The sequence below is a fragment of the Oreochromis niloticus genome, linkage group LG18, assembly GCF_001858045.2.
Source record: "Oreochromis niloticus isolate F11D_XX linkage group LG18, O_niloticus_UMD_NMBU, whole genome shotgun sequence".
In the NCBI taxonomy this organism is placed as follows: Eukaryota; Metazoa; Chordata; class Actinopteri; order Cichliformes; family Cichlidae; genus Oreochromis; species Oreochromis niloticus.
The window spans coordinates 22400673-22414675 of record NC_031982.2 but is presented as its reverse complement, the minus strand read 5'-3'; the positions used below and the strand labels follow the sequence as shown (position 1 = coordinate 22414675).

The 14003-nt window shown below is 40.4% G+C and overlaps 1 long non-coding RNA gene and 1 pseudogene across 1 annotated transcript; one reads left to right on the top strand and one right to left on the bottom strand.

Annotated features, from left to right (window-relative positions):
• Window positions 1-14003, top strand: part of LOC109195478 (leucine-rich repeat LGI family member 2-like) — a 401007-nt pseudogene that overhangs the window by 250167 nt on the left and 136837 nt on the right.
• LOC109195479 (uncharacterized) lies at window positions 9707-12776 on the bottom strand. The gene is made up of 3 exons (XR_002057079.2): window positions 12561-12776; window positions 11032-11112; window positions 9707-10747 (listed from the first exon to the last, which is right to left on the bottom strand). It is a non-coding gene; the product is annotated as an uncharacterized LOC109195479 (long non-coding RNA).

The following is a 14003-nucleotide window of genomic DNA, read 5'->3' as shown; positions in this document are numbered from 1 at the left end:
AATTCTTATATGTGGTGCAAAAGAGTAAATGGTTTACTATTTTGCAACATATTTTTGTGCCTTCTTGCAGTTTAGCACCAGGTTTATGAACTTGCTAGCTAGCTAATGTTAGTCTAGCTTTCATGTCACTGATGCTCTGTGTGCATGTTGCTGCCTCTTGTCTCATGTTGCTTTAAAAATTAACCCCACAGCTTTAAAAACCTTATATAAAAGATTCTGTGAAATTTACTGTTGTTCATTTAGAAACTGTTAGATGGTGCAGCCGTTAAAACTTAAAGACGTTTTATTGAAAGGGATTTAAAGTTTTAGGTTGTGCAACAAATAATTCAGTAATATTAACTAAATACTATTCAGTAGTATTAATTTAGTAATATTTAAAATATTAGAACAACATTCACAAAACACACAGTAGTTTCAGATCATGTACACAACCAGTCACAATAACATATCATACTATAAGGACTGTAGTGTATTTATATTTATATTTATATGTCTATCTCTAGGGCACATTCACTGCACACTAAACAGCGCAGTAGCTCAACTGTTTGCAGCACCATGTGTCTCTTAAATTCCTCAAAAATATGATATAAAAGAAAGAAAGAAATGGACCTCATTCTGTTTTACTTTTACAAAGTGATGTACTTAAACATTAATATAGTACACTGTTAGTGTAATATATTACTGTGTTAGCAATTCAGTAAAATGTATACAAAATGTAAAACTTTTACATTACCTTCATCTGAAGAGAGGAAGAAACAATCAGCCCCACAACATCTAGAGAAGTGAAACTGACCTTAAGGCTCAGAGCTAAAGCTGCCAGTGATATAAGAGTGAAGGACAGGGGGGTGTCTAAAGGGTTGTCTCTGAGTTTACTTGTAATAGAGCATTTTTACACGGTAATATTGCAACTATTGCTTAAGTAAACGGTCCAAATATTGTACAAGAGTCGTTCAATACGAATACAAAGAGCATGAAAACATGGCCTCTTTTTTTACTAAGGTAGTTTTTAATGCTTCATTTACTTCTGAATGAATTTTCTGAAATTTAGAAATTTCTGAATTTTCTTGCCATCTCAGTCCTTCTCTCCTGACTGGTTGGTTGGTCTTTCAATGCCATCATATTTGAAAAATTCTATAATTGCCGCCGCATGTCACAAGCATAAATAATGACATTCAAAGGTATTAGAAGTAGGAAGTTTCACTTCTGGGGCTATATTGCACAAATAATTCATTATAAGAATCAGCACTGCAATGAGCACATTATCTTCTTATGGTGTGAAGGTTTCATCCAATATTTCACGATTAGTACCCTGATGTACATGTGGCATATTTTCCTAGTTAATGATGTTAACATCAATAAAAAAAAACTGAGAAAATAACATTTTCCCTAAGGATGGTCTTGCTCTAGTCTCTTGTCTGAAATGCTCGATGGAATAAGTAAATGTAAATGTAAAAGTTTCACTCCAACTTTAACCATCCTCCACAAAACTTCTCTGACTAGTAAACACCCATTTTTTTATGTCACCTGCCACATGCTAAATACATATTATATACAATGTTCATTATCTTTTAAATATAATCAGGCAACACTGAGTTTTTAAAACCCCACAGCATACCCCAAATAACACCAGTAAAGTCAATTAATCAGTTAAATTATATGCAAAGCATTTCTTTTAATTCTATGAAATAATATGAACTGGGAAAAAAATGTTTAGGTAGAAAAGAAGTACAAGTGACACAGCCACATCAGTAACATTTATAAGAAGAAATGAAAGAAATAAATGTTGCTGCACTTTAGGTCTGAACGCAGCAATGAACGTGACAGAGTGTAGCATGGACTGTATCTCAGTGTGTCGTAATTTGACCATATGTTTGAGTCAGCAGCATCTGTAGAGAAAAGAGTAGGAAACAAGTATAACATTTAACAAAAAATTGGCTCATATTACTCTTTCAGAGTTTTAGACATTATTTAGACAGAGATATAGACATTACCTATTACCTATGTTATAACCTTAACACAGAACGAACAAACTTCCATCAATTTTTAAGTTATAAACCTTTCTTTGCCTAATTAGCTATGAGTGTGTGATGTCTCCAGTTCCAGTTACACTCCATCTTGTCTGCTTTTTGGGTGCATCTTTACGCAGTCTAAAATCATGTGATATAGCCAGATATTTCACGACATAGAAAGTTTTATGCAACCTTCAATTCAGTTATTGAATTGACCAGATATAACACATAATGTTAGAAATCTACTATGTAGGTTTATTTGGCTTCTTCAAACTTGTAGCCCGAGACTTGCAGTAAGTAACAAAATGATCAAATGGCTTATTCACAACTAGGCAGTTTCGAGTGGGTTGATAAAAGAAATTATAAGCATAGGAAAACATCCAAAGAGAAATAACACAAGCTGCTGAAAAATTCAATCAAGTCATCCATACATACAGACATATTCTAATTTTGATTCTGACATGCAGACATATAGAAGCAGAGAAAACAGGGGAAACTACTGTGACGATAGGCCTGGGTAGAAGGTTGTCACAAGGACAGAAACCTGAAGAATTCTTGTAAAAGCCGAGTAGAAGGTGGTCAAGGCACCTCAGAAATTATCTCAGTTGATCTTTACAGTGAAGCTGAAGGAAAATCATAGATAGCCTAAGGCCTGAGAGCAGGACCAGCTGGAAACCAGTTAGATGCTAGTGAAGCTGGCGGATATAAGGTCCTTGGTCTGCGAGTCTATGGCAATGACTGTCTAGACTGATGGAGGTTGACTCACACGTCAAACAGCTCTAGGGGATAGACGTCATTGGCTGACTCAGGATCAGGATGCACATGGCAGAACAGACTCAGGACAGAATGCCTTCGATTCAGACTTGGTATCAGGAAAGACATCAAATAAAATGATGACAGACTGTGGCTGCTTCAAAGACATGCCAGATTACCCAGATTCACGAACAGTTTCAGGAATTGACGATACATCAGGGAACAGAAAGATTGTATGATCATTCAGAAAGAAGAAATTGGTTAGCTGATCCATAGATATTTTCAGGAACAGAAAGGTCATCTACATATTTTGACTCAGAAACAGGAAATCGCTTACCTGACCAAGGGATGGTCTCAGGAACAGAAAGATATTCAGACATAGAAACAGGAAACCAGCTAGCTGACTCAGGAACAAACTCACACTCAAAAAAATTAAATCGGGTGGTTGTTACATGTACAAACATTCTTGTAATTTGAACTAAATAATTTCATGTTTCTATGGTGAACGTAATTAAATCATGTAGCATCTGCATGAAATTCAGCAACTTAATTTGTTCTTGTTGAGATGACATGAAACAATCTAGTAAGAGTAGTTAGTTGCCTGGACTCACCAAATTCACAAGATCACATTAGATGTCAAACTGCAGGAAAATCGCTGGAGTTTTAAGAGGCAGAAAACTACACCCACACCATGTGTATGCTCTCTCCATTTATTGTGGTTTAACCTGTCATGGATAAAAATGTACAGAGAATTCTGCATCAAGCCTTGTAATCATAGCTTTCCTAGTTTTCTTAAGCCTGGATTGATAGCTTGGTGGCGTGATGGTTTTTGCTGTTGCCTCACAGCAAGAAGGGCCTGGGTTCAAATCCTCAATCTGGCTGGTTTGCAGTGTATAATTAGAGTTAGGTTAATTGGTGATTCTAAACTACCCATGAATGTAAGTACAAATGGTTGTTTGTCTCTATGAAATCATCAACCCCGATACTGGTTCATTAAGCAAGACTAACAGTAATTGCCTTGATTAACAAAGTAGTTGTTTAAAAAACAAGATTTCATTGTGTTTTCCTAAAGTTTTGAACTCGTGTAGAATGAATTAAAACAAATTTCACTCTACATACTTAAATAAATCACTTCAAGTCAATGCAAGTATACTACGTTGATCCAATGTAATCTGATTACATTAAACCACCAAATGCCAAATGTGTTGGTTTGACATGGTCAAAAATGGGTTATTGTACATGGTTAAATCAGGTGCCATGATTAAATTGTATTCATCCAACAACAGATTTTTTTGAGTGCAGGAACAGAGGAGGTATGACAAACTCAAGGTCAGGGGAACTTGCAACCTATTCAGGTGCATCCCTTCAAGAAAGGAGAAGAGTCAACTGACCAAAGACAGTATTTATGCTGGTCATCCATAAAAGGAGCTCTATTGGTTTAATTTGCAGAGTCGGGCATCCAGGATGAATATGTGTTTGTTATCATTTTGATGATCATTATTTGTTATCACATGTATGTATGTATGTGTGTATGTGTGTATGTGTATATATGTGTATATGTGTGTGTATGTGTATATGTGTATGTGTATGTGTATGTGTGTGTATATATACACATATATGATAAAACAAACTACACACAAGGAGCCAGAAACAAAAAAAGCGCAAACACTGGAGCCTGGAAAACAGAACAAAAACAGGCTCATGACAGGCACAGGCGGCCAGGCAAAACACACCCAAAAAAGTTCAGGGGGCCGGCCCGGAGGCTGACGGCCCAAGAGCCCAGAAAACAGTTCAGGGGGCCGGGCAGGCGGGAGGCACCGGCGGCGACGGAGCAGGTCAGAAGGCCGGCCCAGAGGCTGACGGCACCAAAGTCCAAACCTGGGCAGTTCAGGAGGCCGGCCGTGCGAAAAACAACGGCGGCAAGGCAAGCGAAGAAGGTCCGGAGGCCGGCCACGCAGAGGGCAGCAGCAGCGACCCAGGCGAAGGAGGTCCGGAGGCCGGCCACGCAGAGGGCAGCAGCAGCGACCCAGGCGAAGGAGGTCCGGAGGCCGGCCACGCAGAGGGCAGCGGCAGCGATGCAGCAAGTCCGGAGGCCGGCGTGACAGCGATGATGTCCAGCCAACGGCCTGGAAAGTGGTCGGACAGGGCGAGGACGAGCAGGCCGGACAGGGCGGGGTGAGGCAGAACCAGACGGCATGGAGACCTCAGGCGCAGACGAAGCAAGACGGGGTGAGGCAAGACCAGGCGACGCAGAGGCAGAAGCAAAGGCTGCTACAGGCGAGGATGAAGACTCGGAAGCCGGACCAGGCGAAGGCGAGGGTGAAGACTCGGAAGCCGGACCAGGCGAAGGCGAGGGTGAAGACTCGGAAGCCGGACCAGGCGAAGGCGAGGGTGAAGACTCGGAAGCCGGACCAGGCGAAGGCGAGGGTGAAGACTCGGAAGCCGGACCAGGCGAAGGCGAGGGTAGAGACTCGGAGGCCGGACCAGACGAAGGCGAGGGTAGAGACTCGGAGGCTGGACCAGACGAGGATGAAGACTCGGAGGCTGGACCAGACGAAGGCGAGGGTAGAGACTCGGAGGCTGGACCAGACGAAGGCGAGGGTAGAGACTCGGAGGCCGGACCAGACGAAGGCGAGGGTAGAGACTCGGAGGCCGGACCAGACGAAGGCGAGGGTAGAGACTCGGAGGCTTGACCAGACGAAGGCGAGGATGAAGACTCGGAGGCTGGACCAGACGAGGATGGCGCTGCAGGCGACAGCGTGGGAGCCGCAGATGGAGGAGCAGGCGGTGGAGGAGCAGGCGACGGCGTGGGAGCCGCAGGTGGTGGCGACGAAGGCCGGACGGGCCCCTCGGACCCTCCAGCGGAGGCAGGTTGCTGTGGCTGGACGGGCCCCTCGGACCCTCCAGCGGAGGCAGAAGGCTGGACGGGCCCTCGGACCCTCCAGCGGAGGCAAACAAAGGCTGGCGCGATTCTCCAGAACCCCCAGCGGGAACAGAAGGCTGGACGGGCCCCTCGGACCCCCCAGCAGAGGCAGAAGGCTGAACGGGCCCCTCGGACCCTTCAGCGGAGACGGGAGACGGCTGGAGCGGTTCTCCAGAACCCCAGGAGGAACAGACGGCTGGACAGGCCCCTGGGTCCCTCCAGCAGAGGCAAACAAAGGCTGGTGCGGTTCTCCAGAACTGCCAGCGGGAACAGAAGGCTGGTCGGGCCCCTCGGACCCTCCAGCAGAGGCATAAGACTGGGGAGAGGAGTGGCGGTGGCGAGGGCGACGTTTCCTTCTGGAAGAGGGAACCGGTGCAGAAATGGAGACCACCTCCTCGTCCTCCGACCACATAGCCGCCAGGAAAAAGGCAGGCGAACGGACAGGTGAACGAGATCCCCGCTGGCGTGGGGAGGGAGATGAAGTCCGTGGCAGCGGTGCGGAAACTCGGTCCCGCTGTGGTGACCGCTGCTTTACGGCAAGCTCACCGCTGCTGCATTGGCGTGGTGAGAGAGAGGGCAAGCTCACGTGCCCTGACCTGCTCCCTCCATGCAGCGATGGTGCTGCCCAGATTGGCATCCGAAGCAAACTGCTGAAGCCGGGGGCTGGTTTTCACCATTGCTTCCACTATGCTCAGTCCCACAGACATAGCCCGTAGGCTGTCGGACTGGGATATGCGGTCCAGCAATTTAACCAGCCCTTCCATCTCAGCGTCTGACTCCGAAGTGAAAACGTCTGCGGGGTCCATGTTCTGGTTGCGATCTTCTGTTAGGTGTAGGCTGTGTGCAGACAGGAATCGTGGACCCAAAAGTGCAGACGCTCGGAGGCACAAAGTAAACTCAAAAAACAGCTTTAATGCTGAACTAAAAAAGGTACCAGAACTGAGACTTCAAACATAAACTCAGGCAAGCAGACAAAACACACAGCATAATAAATGGTAGATCGCGACACGGACACAGAGAAACACAGGGCTTAAATACACATAGGGAGCAATCAGGGAATGGGTAAAAGGAGGGAAACACAGCTGGGGCAAATCAGGCCTAACGAGACAAGGGGAAGCAAAACCAGATACATTAACATCAGACATGGACCTTCAAAATAAAACAGGAAACATAACACAGACTGAACTAAAGACACAGACTCACACGCAGGCACTGCAACAGAGGGAACAGAGACGTGGGACCAGGGCAGACATAGACACTGGCTGGACACGGGGATATAGCAACTAAGGATAACACAGAGACATAACCCATAAGAAAGAACTCTAACAAAGAAACCAAAGACTAGAAATGATGAATAATATAATAAACTCAAACCTCTGGGTCAACGACCCAGGCATCCTAACACTTTGTTTTTTTTGTGTTTTTTTTTACACAGTGGGAAAGTGATTTTTTTCTCCAATGAGTACATTAAATAACACATCTTAGTTTAAAATGCAATAATTAGGCATGCCATTTTGAGCCGGTGCCCCATACGCCATAAGGTTAGTAAAGATGGCTCTGGCTGTTTACTGTCTTGGTCCTATAATATGGTCCTATAATAGATAATCTAATAGATTATCCTACTGAATTACTAATCAGAAATGACCCTGAGGTAACATTGAAAAATGAAGCACATTTGATCATATTTATGCCTCTATTATACAAACTTTAGTCAGGAATGTCAGGCATTTCTAGTAAACAGGCATCTGTGTTCATTTGACTGGTGCGTTGGGTCTCTTGATGATATAAAAAATTGTATATGCCTGAATTAAGTTTATTATAAGGATTTATCTAATATAATTTTCTTTAACATAATCTGAGTTATTTAAGTATCTCTGCTGTATTAGCACATCCACAAATATAATATGTAGGCTTTTCAGCCACAGATTCTGGTAAGTTGTTGTAATCAAACTATGACTTTATCACCTTCAGCCTGAATGAAAACTATTAACTTGCATGTTCGCTTCTGTTCGTGTTCGTATTTTGCGTTAAAATCGGTACTATTTGCTTCACATTCCAGTAAAATACTTGTGATTGGAATAGTTATAGTTCATTATTAGTTTCACGTCCGCATTCCGGTTTCAAAAACAAAAGAAAAGTAAGCTGCAGCGTCAGGTCTGATGGAAAGAAAATAGATTTCTTCTACAGGAAGTGTCAGTAGCTCTGATTTTTCTTGTGAATGCTGTAAGTTATGTCAGAGTACTCGATTACAAGTTTACACAAAACCCAGTGAAGTATAATTAATAATAAAAATGTATCAAAAGTGAGTAAAAGTACTTTAATTGTAATAAATTAGTCCCTATGAGACATGCTGAGAATTATAAAGAAGCCTGAATGGAAAACATGTTAGCTGGATCTGGTTCACTCTCTCCATAGAGTCTCAGCATATATTTTAGGAATCATGTCTTAATTAAAGACCCAAGAGAAAAAAATTAATGACTCCTTGGATATCAGGCTCAAACATGTTTGATTAACAGTAGTTTAATGTTTGTGTTTTATGGTCATACCATGTTTTTAAGTGTAAAATCAGAGGCTTAGAACTCGTAACTATAACTGTAAAGTACTATAAAGTAGTGAAGTACTTCTTCTTTAGTGAATATATTTCTTTTCCTCCACCAGTTTGCACTAAACCATCCAGCTGTAAACTCAGGTATTCTGTGAACTTTGTCACTCTCAGGTGTTTTTGTTTGTATTTTGTGTATTTTATTTGGCCTGACTATTTTTCTCTTTTCCAGATGAAAACAACAAGCTGATTGTTTAGTCGGTGAGGCTGAGAGAGCTGGTGGGGTGTCAGCCATGGGTCGAAAGCTTGATCTGACAGGAATGACAGACAACGAGGCGGAGCACGTGCTGCAGGTGGTGCAGAGGGACATGAAGCTGCGCAAGACGGAGGAGGAGAGACTCAGGTGAGTTTTGACCTGTAAATGGAGCAGAAGTGGAGCTCCAGATATTTTATGTTTAGGAAGTGAACTGTACTGACTTTCCCCCCATCCTGCTGTTTTTCTATTGCAGCTTGGTTTCTCTCACTGTTCATATGAGTGTTTGACAGTTTTGAACTTCCTTACCTCTGATGAAATTTTATTTCTTTGAGTCTGCTAGTAAATGTGAAACTGCTGGATAATCAGCTTATCAAAGCGGTTTATAAAAGTACACTTTTTCTGTTCTTAGTGTTGGAAAAAAAACAAAAACCTAGGATTTATTATTGCAGATATTCTTTTATTTTTGGTTTCCATTTGAGTAGATCTTGGTCTAGACAGAAAGAGGGATTGTGGAAATTAAAATTGTGCAGAGACCACGGAGACGCACTTGTGTGCCTAGAACTCATGAACATCACAAAATGTTGTTTCCTTCCCTGAGATGCTCTGCTGGGCCTTTACTGCAGCTACCTTTAGATGCTGTTTGTTTGTGAGTTTCTCTGCATCCAGTTTTGTATTTTATTTATTAATTGAAAAGCCTCCTCTGTTGGATTGAGATCAGGTGACTCACTTGGCCATTGGGAATGGGAACTATGTCTCATTTCTTTGCTTTTGCAGTTGCAGCGTTTGGCTGAATCTGAGTAGATAGATCAGCCCTGTACACTTCAGAGTTCATACTGCTTCTTCTATCCACAGTCACATCATCAATAAACACTAATGACCCAGTTCCAAAAGTTCCAATGTCATACCATTGCCTCCACCGTGTTTCACAGATATGTTGTGTTTCAGATTATGAACTATTTCTACCATTGATGAAAATATAAAGTATGGCTATGAAAACAAAATGAAGAACATATAAGTAAGTAAGGCACTGTGTAACCAGTATACCTTTAAGGTCTTTTACACCAATTTTCTCAGGCTGCTTTTTTTTAGCACAATTTAATTCGAGGAATTTTTAGACCTTGGTGGAGATTTCCTTTCCCACCTCTTTGCTCTGATTTGATCTGATAATCTTACAATTTACTACACAGCTTCTTTTCACAATATCAGTCTAATTCACACAAATGTGAAGTGCATTAAATATTTTATTAGTCCAGTTTATACTCAGCACATGCAGGACTTAACAAAATTATTATTACTATCCAGTGGAAGGTTTACACCACAGCTGCCCTAAATACACAGTACTGGTAATTAGCAAAACCACTTTGTATGTTCCTGTGGTTAATCCTCCAACATGCAATGTTTATACATTTTTATAACATAAAAATAATTATTGTTGTTATCTACGATTTTTCAAATTCATAGTTTTACCAAAAAAAACCTGAAAACAGTTAAGTGCTTTAGGATTTTTAAAAAAGATTAAGATGCCAAGGTTATTTATACAAAGTAGTATTAGGGCCACATAAAGATAAAAAAATATTAATGATCATTTTGAGAATAACATTGTCATTCTATTTTGTTTCAAGACAATCAGCCATGGTTACTGAGTGAAATTGCACTTCAGAATTGGCTTAAGTAACAAGGAAGGAAATGATTTCTCTTTTAGCACACAAACATATTATGGTGATAAGTAAAAGGATGTTGAAATGATGGTGCAGAAAGCTGCATCTGGTCAGAAACTTGGAAGAGTGGATTTGTACAATTTGAAATGGCTAACTCATCTACACAAGGCATTTTGTAGAGGGTATAAGAAACGTGGCAGTTTGTCTTGAAACAACAACATTTCGATGCTTTGCTCAAAATAGATTTTCAAATTTAATCTTGAAATTTTGACTTTATTCTCAAATTGATCAAAATATTTTATTTTTCTAATGTGGCCCTAATACTCCGCCTTATATTTACTTCCGAAATTAGTTTTAGTGGTTAAATGTTATTTGTGTTTAATTTCTGACTTCTCAGAGAAATCTAGTGAGCTGGCTCAAACATCTGTCTATTTTGGTCATGTATGCGAGGTGACTGCTGCACCAACTGCAATGTTGCAACATGTTTGCAGAGAATCTGTTGTTGTGATAGTTTATATGCGTCGATTATTGAAGCACCCAGGTCAATGGAAAAATGCAGGAAGGAGTTTCTGGTTGCAGCAATGTATGATGGGTAAACTACTGGCCCTGCAGAGAAATAGAAATGAATAAACAGTTGATAAAACAGTCTTTGCTCTGCTTTAGCTCTAAATATGTATGTGCTTGAAAAAAAAAACTGCAATAGTGATCATAGTAACAGGACCAGCTTTTTCTTTATAAAGAAAAACATGGGCTTTGCAATCCATTATTGTTTTCTGTAATATGAAAGCTTTGGAAACAAAAGGATAATTCACAAAATGAATCAGTGTTTATCAAGTTGCTGTTCTGTAACAGCAGGAAATAAAGAAAATGTAAATAATAAAAGAATTTACTATGCTGCACCCTCCAGGTCTCGAGGAACAATTTCTCTTCTGTGGTTTTTGCTTTGATGGGTTGACCATCCTGTTTGCCACCTATGATGAAACGACATGAACATTGCGTTTTTATGCAATGATGATAAATTAAAATCAACATGTAAAATATAGACACGTTGTTACTGTATAAAGAAATCATGGTCATGACATTTATAGATTGATATACAGAGTCCAGAAGGAGTTTGAAAAATTGTGATCCTGTGTAAAAAATAAAAACAGAAGGCAATAGATTGCAAATCTCACAATCCCACATTTGATCTAATAAAACATAGAAAACAGATCAAATGTTTAAACTGAGAAAATGTACCATTTTGGTACAAGTAACGAGTTCTTAGTTACTTGTTCATTTAGTCTGTTTCCTTTTGTGTCCTTGTCTCATCTGTGTTCTCCCCAGCCCATCATGTCTCCATCGCTGTCTCACTGTCTGGCTCTGTGTTGTGTTTCCTGTTTTATTTTGGTAGTCCTGGTCTCTCATGCATTTTGCTTAGTTTTTCTTCCCCCGTCTTATTGTCTCTGATTTGTTCCTCCTGTGTTCCCACCTGTTGCCCATCCCCTCGTTATCCTGTGTGTATTTAAATCTTCAGTCGCACTCTGCTCATTGTCACATTGTCCCTGCTAGCTGTGTAGTCTCTCGTGTGTTCCTAGTTTGACCAGTTAGTTTCTATTGGTATTCCCTAATTGTTTATTTCTAGTTTTGTTACTAGTTTCAGAGTTTTCAGTTGTTAGTGCTTTTATTTTTGAATATTTTTATGCAGCAATAAAGCTTCCTGTTGTAGTTTACACCTCTGTTTTCGAGTCCTGCTTTTGGGTCCAACCTCTTCCTGCCACACAGCTGTACGTGACAGATTTCTTTTTTCACAGTGCACTTAGTTTTCAGTTGGTGAAAGGTCTGGACTGCAGACAGGCCAGTTAGGCACCCGGACTTTGCTTTCACGTAACCGTGCTATTGTAAAGATGCAGTATGTGGCTTAGCAATGTCTTGCTGAAATATCCAAAGGACCCCCTGACAAAATATGTCATATGACTGGGAGCATCTGTTGCTCTTAAGCCTGTATATACATTTATGCAGTAATGGTGGCTTTAGACATGTGCATTGTTGACATGTGTCAATTCCATTGTCGCTGAGCACTGATAACAAGCCTGATGGTCTCTCCTCTTTTGTTTGGAGGATACGGCATGCATGTTTTCCAAAAAATTTCAAGTTTTGATGAATCTTTCCAAACACAAGGAAGGAACTTAAGGGAGTATAAAACTGCACAAAAACCTATTATGATGCTATGTTCCAATTTCGTAATGGAAAAGTAGAAATACACTCAAAATCAAACACATTTGCCAGTCACATTATCCAGGTCTCTTGATACAACCTAAAACAGAGAGCTTTCTCTTCTGCGGCATTAATCTTATTTTTTTAAAGTTCCTCTCTCCACAAAATATAATATGGAATTTGTAGTAAATTCAGACAGATTATTATATTTATGTATCCCTACCTGTTTGATTGCTGTTGCGGATCTTTTTACCTGATCTGGACCTTTCACTACAACTTGACCAGCTGCGTCCGAAGGAAAGGCAGTGATGAGCAGAACAACCTGCAGGTACAGCAGGAGCAGCACAGTTTTGTCCATGGCTGACAAACTAAATGAACAGAAAGCCGATGCTCACTAGAACCGCTGTGGACAAAGATGTGGCAATAACAGACTGCCAGCTGTGTTTTTTTACTAACAGGAAACTGCAAGTCATGTCCACAGCATGCAAGTCATTCTCAACATGAAATTTAGTTACATTAATAAGAGTGCATAAGAGATGTGACCCAAAGACATTAACAGCTGTGGTTTTACTACAGTGAAAACCATTTTTTAAATCTTGGTTGAGGTTAATTCCAATATGTTTCTTTATATTCTTGCTAGATGATAGATGGAAGACTATATTTAAAGAAAAACAGCTTACAAACTTAATTATGTAGCATAAAGACTGAAGACAGGATGTAACAGCTATCCATGCTATCTCAACAATGACAAGATCGGTTTACAAGCCCTTAAATTGGTATCGTAATGTGTAAAAAGCCTATGAATATGCAGCCAGAACCCTTTCACATCTACTTTCACAAACTTACAAGTAAACAAACTGAAGACATCAAAGTATGCAACTGTTTCTGTACTATGAAGGTGAAGGTGTTGCCGCCTACTAACCAATCAGTAATCTTAAAAGCAACATCACTATTCCTGAAAGATCCATCAGACATTTCCTTGATGACTTGCAGTTATAAATGTAGATTTATAGGGCTTTTTTCCCCCCTGTTGGATGCAAATAATTTTACAATACTTTTATTGTTCTTTCAATTTTAATATTTAATCCTAAAGGGCCTCTATTTATATTTGCTGACATTATTTACAAAATTTGCACAACAGTCTAAGCTGTTGTTTGAATTCTTTTTTTATATTTATTCTTTCCTCTCAGATCCTAAAACACCATTGAGGTTGCAGCTGAATAAAGAAAAAGTAAAAATGCTGTTCAAACATTCATTTCATGAAATAGTTTATTGGAATCCATCAAATTCTCGATTGTTGAAATTACAAAGTTGCACTTTTTGCCATTTTTTTTCCTAGTTTTTTGTTGTTGCCTGGCTTCAAATAGGCCAAATATTCATCAATTTTAGTACATCTTAAAAAGTGGTGATTAAAGTGTTCACATATTCATAGAGCACTTTAAGTTTAATAATAAACTACAGTGATCTGATCTGACTGATGCTGGTGGTTTGCCTGCAGAATGACTTTCAGTATTTACTGACTGTTTAACCTGTTCATATATTTGCCAAAGTATAGTTTGCTGTTACAACATCAACAGTGCTGTGTGGCTGTGCACCGAATTAAAGATGTACTCTGTGCAATCATTCTACCCTGGAGAAAGAACACTTCAAATAAATCATTAAAATC